Here is a 6,000-nt window from a genome sequence, read left to right as displayed (position 1 = left end):
TCATACCACAGAGGATGAAAGGAATCTCATATGAAATGCTTTCCTAACATCAGCCATAAAACGAGCTTGTCAGACTAACAATGAAAATCCCAGCAGTGTTCGTAAGAAAAACCATATAAAGAACTACTACTGCCAGTGCTGTTGACAGTGCTTCTGTTTTAGAGTGCTCGCGAGGATTTTTGTCAGGAAAAAAAGTCGTCATTTTTCTCTTTGAAATATGTGATTATCAAGCTTTTCTTCATTTACTAATTTACCCACTGAACTCCCAAGCAGTCTCTAGTTATTTTGCATTATACCTCTACATCACACATGCATTTTTAAATGGATTTTTGTTTTTGCAAAAATTCAACTTGGAGGTTCCATCTCCTTGTACTGGAAAACTTGTATATATAAGCCTTATAAATACACATATGTTATATCTGAGTACATTTTTCAGATTCTTATAAAACTTGAATAATTTGTCTGCTTGTTTCATTAGTTTCTGTGGTGGTGGTGGTGGGGGGGGGTTTCATCCCTTGCATATGTCACGTTGCGCCCTTCCCATGAATCCTATTGCTATGAATATCACAGCGAAAATGTAATGACTTCAAACCCTGGACACTAAATCATACATGATGCATTCAAAGACCATCAGAAAGTTCAGTCAGAATATTCATGTTTTTTCTATATTGAACAGTTTGTGTTTGTAAATATTGAATTTTTTGTGATTTACAGACTAAATTGAAAAACAGTAGAAAGTCTACCTCCTCATGCATATTCTTCCTCTCATCTGCGCGTCAGCTCGGACAGCCCTAATACAACAAGGGCTTTTAGAAACCTCATCCACTCCATAGGCTGCGCCGCTGCAGAGCAATTTGACTACCCCAGTGACTTTAGATGACTTCGAGATGGTGAAATGTTTAAGATGTCCCAGATCCAGTAGGCAAAATGATACAGTGTGAGGGCACAGTGTTCCATATTTAAATCAAACAGAAAGTGAGACGATGCAGAAAACCAGGCTGTATTCTGGTTAAATCCGTCTGTCGCCCTGGTTGAAATTCCCTGGTGGTATACACCGCACTCTCACACAAGCACTAAGGCTCAAAGACATGTACTTCAATTCAATTAAAAGCAAATTATAATAAAACAATCCGACTAGATGAGATTTCTTCCGCCTGCGGTCTTTGCAAGCGGCCCCCAAAGCAGAGCTGCTTGGTGAGGAGCTCCTGGGAGCGAGGTGCATGCCGGGGCCCTTCTCTTTCTCCTCTGCTGCCACCTAGGTCTCTGTCTAATTAATAGTGTGTGTATTCAGGGAATGAACAGGAGGAGACAGACAGGAAGGGGAGGGAGACACAGAATTAATAGCTTGTGTACTTAGGGATTGAAAGAAAAGGATAGAAGAAGGAGAAGAAAGAACGAGAGAGATCGTCCTTATTTTGTTTTTATACGTGCCTGAAGACGGTCACCGTGATCGCTGAAGTAGAAAAAAACTGTTTATTTCTAATTTTGACAAATTGACCTTTTGTCACCCGGTGATTGTCCTTTTCTTCACAACTTTGTGCAACGTGAAAGACCCTAGCAACTAAAATAAGGACAGAGAGCCAAGCTGACAGAAAATATTCATTTCTTTTATTGAGACACACTTGGGCCACAAGGAATCAGGGGAAATTTCATATCTTAGAGCTCAGATCCATATAAATCGATTTGGTCCAGAACACTTGGGTTTCAGGGGCACAAGTGTGAACCTAAAGAGGCAGATAAATCACTTTCGCTCCAAAACAGACAGATAGATGAGAACAGATTGATGTTGTTTTTTTCTTTTTCTTCTGCTTGTTGCAGTGTCATGCCAGTACATGTTTGTTGGATGCCTGACAGCAGAGCTTAACAACTCTAGATTCCTGCGGGATGGCAAATTCTCGACAAAATTGACTGTTTCAACCGAGGAAGATACATTTTGTGGAGCTGCATTTGGCTGTGAGTCACTGCTGAGTTTCCTAGAGCAATGATGGCACACAATCAGTCAAAAATGATACAAACTGCAAACCCGTGTCTTCAAAAGCAAAATATGCAACAAGAAGCACCGTGTCGCTAACCGCAGGAGCATTTTAATACTGATTACAGCGTTGCTGTGTGTAGGTCATCCCACTGTGTAATAAATGAAATTAAAAGTCCACCTATAGCCACACAAATATGTGCACCAAAGGGTGTCACAGCACAACATACACACCTTCTAAATATATTTCAATCAGGAGAGACTCAGGTGACTGAATGAGAGTGACTTTGTTGATATACAAAGAATTGGAATGTGCTTTGGTGTTTTAGACCCTGACGCGATGAGCACATCCAAAAGGGATTAAGGAGCAGGAGGAGAGGCCCCTAGAATCGGATGCCCCCCCTGGGTCTCTAGACCTGGTGGTGGTGGAGAAGGCTGGAGAGCAGGAGAGAGGAGGCCTTGAACTGGCGTGGATCTGGCGGTGCCTGGGGTGGGGGAGGGTTGCCAGAGCCGTGATTGGGTAGGTGAGGGACGGACCGACAGCTGATTGGTGAGGGAGGCGCTCTTTATCACCTGGCCAGAGTTGGAGGTTAAAGAGAGGGAGAGCAAGGGAGCGAGAGAGAGAGAGAGACCCAATACCACCACTTAATGTGATTTTTGTGTATGTATTTTTTTGTGCAATACTTTTTTGTTGCGTTGCATTGCAGCAGACTGGCAAAGTGAAAGAGGTGGTTTCATGGTCAGCTTTAAGGTGCCATTTCTAAGTGTTTACTTTCACTTCTTCATGACCCAGAAGCCGTTCCCATGAGCTACATGCTCACAGCTGCCATTTGGCTTTTTTAAGCAAGTGCATTCACACTTACGATCAATTTATAGTTCCCAGGAAACCCAACCTGCACCTTTTTGCATCTTTTAAATGTGGAGAAAACCCACGCATGCACGGGGAGCACAACATGCAAACTCCACACAGAAACACCACCCGTACGTACCCACAGGATCCAACCAGGAACCTTCTGGCTGTGATGTAACAGTGGTATTTAAGCCACCTGATTTTCTGTTTGTTGTTTAGAATATAAAAAGTCAAGTCTGCTAAACCTGATTTTCTCATGGCAAAACAAAACTCTGTTGTCAGCTAAGTACGGGCTGTGCTAGCAAGTCACGCATTGTTGAAAAAGCAGAGCGGCACAGCGGCATCGTGCTGGGCCCTTCACCCACAGGTCGATGGATCGAAACCTTCCTCTGCTAAGGAAAGAACTTTTAACCCAACATTTAGCACCATCTCTCACAAGACACTGTACACTGTTAAAAGACACATTCCACATCACGGGCAGGTGTATGTGAGGTCAGTGCTCTGGTGTCTGCTGAGTGATTCATTCAAAGGACTGTGTTGTTTTCTAGCTGCTTTGTGGTGGAAAATAAGGCACCCGTGGTTTCAATTACCTCAGCTATTAACCTGCTGCAGCGATCAAAACTAATGATACCTCGGAACCAGATAATAAAGTGGTCTCATGTAGGTCCCGGTTCCAAGTATCGACTTTACGGTCCCGTTTTTTGTGCATTTTTAGAAACTGAAAGAAAAATATTTAGTCAGAAGATGCAATAGTTTTTAGCTGCTGTTACCATAAATGGTGTGTTTGAAATCTTGTAAATAAGGCTATTCGATGTGGTTACTTGCACGATTGCAGTATAGGTAAGAAAAACAAAAAAAAACGTCCTCCTTATTAGAAGAACAGACACCAGACATAAAAACTAAAAGTATTCCTCAAAACAAGACCTCATAGACAGGAAAGCACTTAGATTGTGCGGAGTAAAGTATGTTTGTATGAGCAGAGTGGTGCAGTGGAACAGTGCTGGGCCCATAACCCAGCAGTCAATGATCAAAACCATCCTCTGCTAAGACAAGAACTTTTAACTCAACTTTTAGCACCAGCTCTTACAAAACACTCTACACTCTTGACACACTCCAGATCTCAGGGGTAGATATACTTGAGGTCAATGACGCAGTCACCGCAGAAGGGATTCAGTCAAAGTCACTGGGTTATTTTCTTGCTGCTCACTTTAGCCTTAATAAATGCTTTTTATTTATGTGGGAGCTTCCCTCATAATCCCACTAGTTCTCTAAACTAAGCCACTTACATTGGACATTCTGGACATTCTTTTGGCACTGTAAGCCTTCAGGCACATTACAAGCCATTTTAACACATTGATTCCCAATAGTTTAAAGTAGAAGGCATAGCTGCCAATTTGCTTCTCCCTTGTTAAGCTCCATTCAATTCTGGGAGTAACTAATTGTGCACTAATCACACTTAATTAGCCTCGGGAGAGAACGGACAGTGCTGTGAGATACGAACAAATGTTGTGCTGTATCCACACCCACTGTTGGGGGCTAACACGTGGGAATTTGTGAGTCAAATGTTCTCAATCTCTATGTGATGTACAAGCACGTCAATATTTTAAAAAAGAAATAGTGTAATTGTTTCAACTTGTAAGACGTTGATGAAACTTTCTGCATGGATGACAGAGGGCTGGTGCTTCATTGACTATCACAAGTGTATTATCCTGTTTCCAGCCTCGTCAAGGAGTGTATGGGCCTGAAAGTATTGTGCCAAAGTAATAGTTAAATAGCAGGAAACAGTAGTTTCCAGCAGAACACTGGCCAAATCCCAACCTGCACCTGTAATAATACATTTGCTAGTTTTACTACAAAACCAAGCTGCCTCCTATAACCATACACTGTTTACAGAGATATTGTATGAGAATCAGAAATACTTATCCCAGGGGAAAATTGCCTAAAGAGAGGTAAAGAGAGGCACTGCTGGGATTTGAACCCAGGATCTCCTGTTTACTAGACAGGCGCTTTGACCAACTAAGCCACAGCGCCTGAGAATTTATCATGGAATTCAACTATTCAGTATAATGTAATAGTTAAATAGCAAGAAACAGTATATCCCAGAAGAACACTGGCCCCAACCCCAACCTGCACCTGAAGGCTTAAACACCGCTAAATTAAAGAAGACTTGATGACAGCACACGTTGCTTGGAAACAAGACCTATGTATAAATTTTAGCAAAAAAAAAAAAAACAACAACATTAGTTTATGTATAAAAAGCAAGTTTGCATGTTTAAAAAAAGAATAAAGGACTTCGGTGTACACTCAAATCAGAAGCACCTTCCTGCATCAGAAACAGTCTGGACTGTATAAATTTGAATTAGCAAGTCATGACACCAAACGTTTGCTCCATTAATCCAGGTTTTCACTCAGAGAGTTTCAGAATTGCTGTAGTGTTGTAGTCATAAGTTAGCACATGAAGGAGTCAATGACAACATATTGTATGAATTAAATGTAATGATGAATGGTTATAGTAAACAAGGCCCTCTGTGTATTTGATCGTCTTCTTTATTGTGGCCGTTGACCTGTAATGTACATTCATTAGTTTCACTCCAAAACCAAGCTGCCTACTATAACTATACACTATATTGTATCAGAATCAGAAATACTTAATTAAATTGCTTAAAGAGAGGTAAAGTGAGGCACTGCTGGGATTTGAACCCAGGATCTCCTGTTTACTAGACAGGCGCTTTGACCAACTAAGCCACAGTGCCTGAGAATGTATCATGGAATTCAACTATTCAGTATTTTGTATTTGTTTATTTATTGAATTGCTTTTTTGTTGTTTTTGTATATTGTTCAGCAGCAGCTTGAATTGTATTAGTTTGTACCAATTATTCTTCAGAGTCACAATATACACTGTCAAGAAGAATGCTATGGGTAGACCTTTGACCTTTGGCATATACACTATAAACTGTACTCTATTGATTTATGCATGCTCTGCTGCCATTGGTTTCACCTGACTGCTTTACCACATTAAACCACTGCTGCCCATTGATTCCTTTTATAAATTGAGAGAACCATCACTGATCAGTTTCTCTCTTGTTAAGCTCAAATCGATTTTGGAACTTGCTAATAGTGCAATAATCAGACATAATTAGTCTGTGGACAGTGAGGACAGTTGATCATTCACCTATAC

General features: G+C 41.0%; 2 non-coding genes across 2 annotated transcripts; both read right to left on the bottom strand.

The window, feature by feature from the left end:
* Positions 1-4,779: 4,779 nt before the first annotated feature.
* trnat-agu (transfer RNA threonine (anticodon AGU)) lies at positions 4,780-4,853 on the bottom strand. Its single transcript has one exon. It is a non-coding gene; the product is annotated as a tRNA-Thr (tRNA).
* Positions 4,854-5,501: 648 nt separating this feature from the next.
* Positions 5,502-5,575, bottom strand: trnat-agu (transfer RNA threonine (anticodon AGU)). Its single transcript has one exon. It is a non-coding gene; the product is annotated as a tRNA-Thr (tRNA).
* Positions 5,576-6,000: the final 425 nt, after the last annotated feature.

Source organism: Parambassis ranga, chromosome 10, assembly GCF_900634625.1.
Source record: "Parambassis ranga chromosome 10, fParRan2.1, whole genome shotgun sequence".
Taxonomy (NCBI): Eukaryota; Metazoa; Chordata; class Actinopteri; family Ambassidae; genus Parambassis; species Parambassis ranga.
The sequence above is the reverse complement of the archived record's forward strand: the minus strand, read 5'-3'. Positions and strand labels throughout refer to the sequence as shown.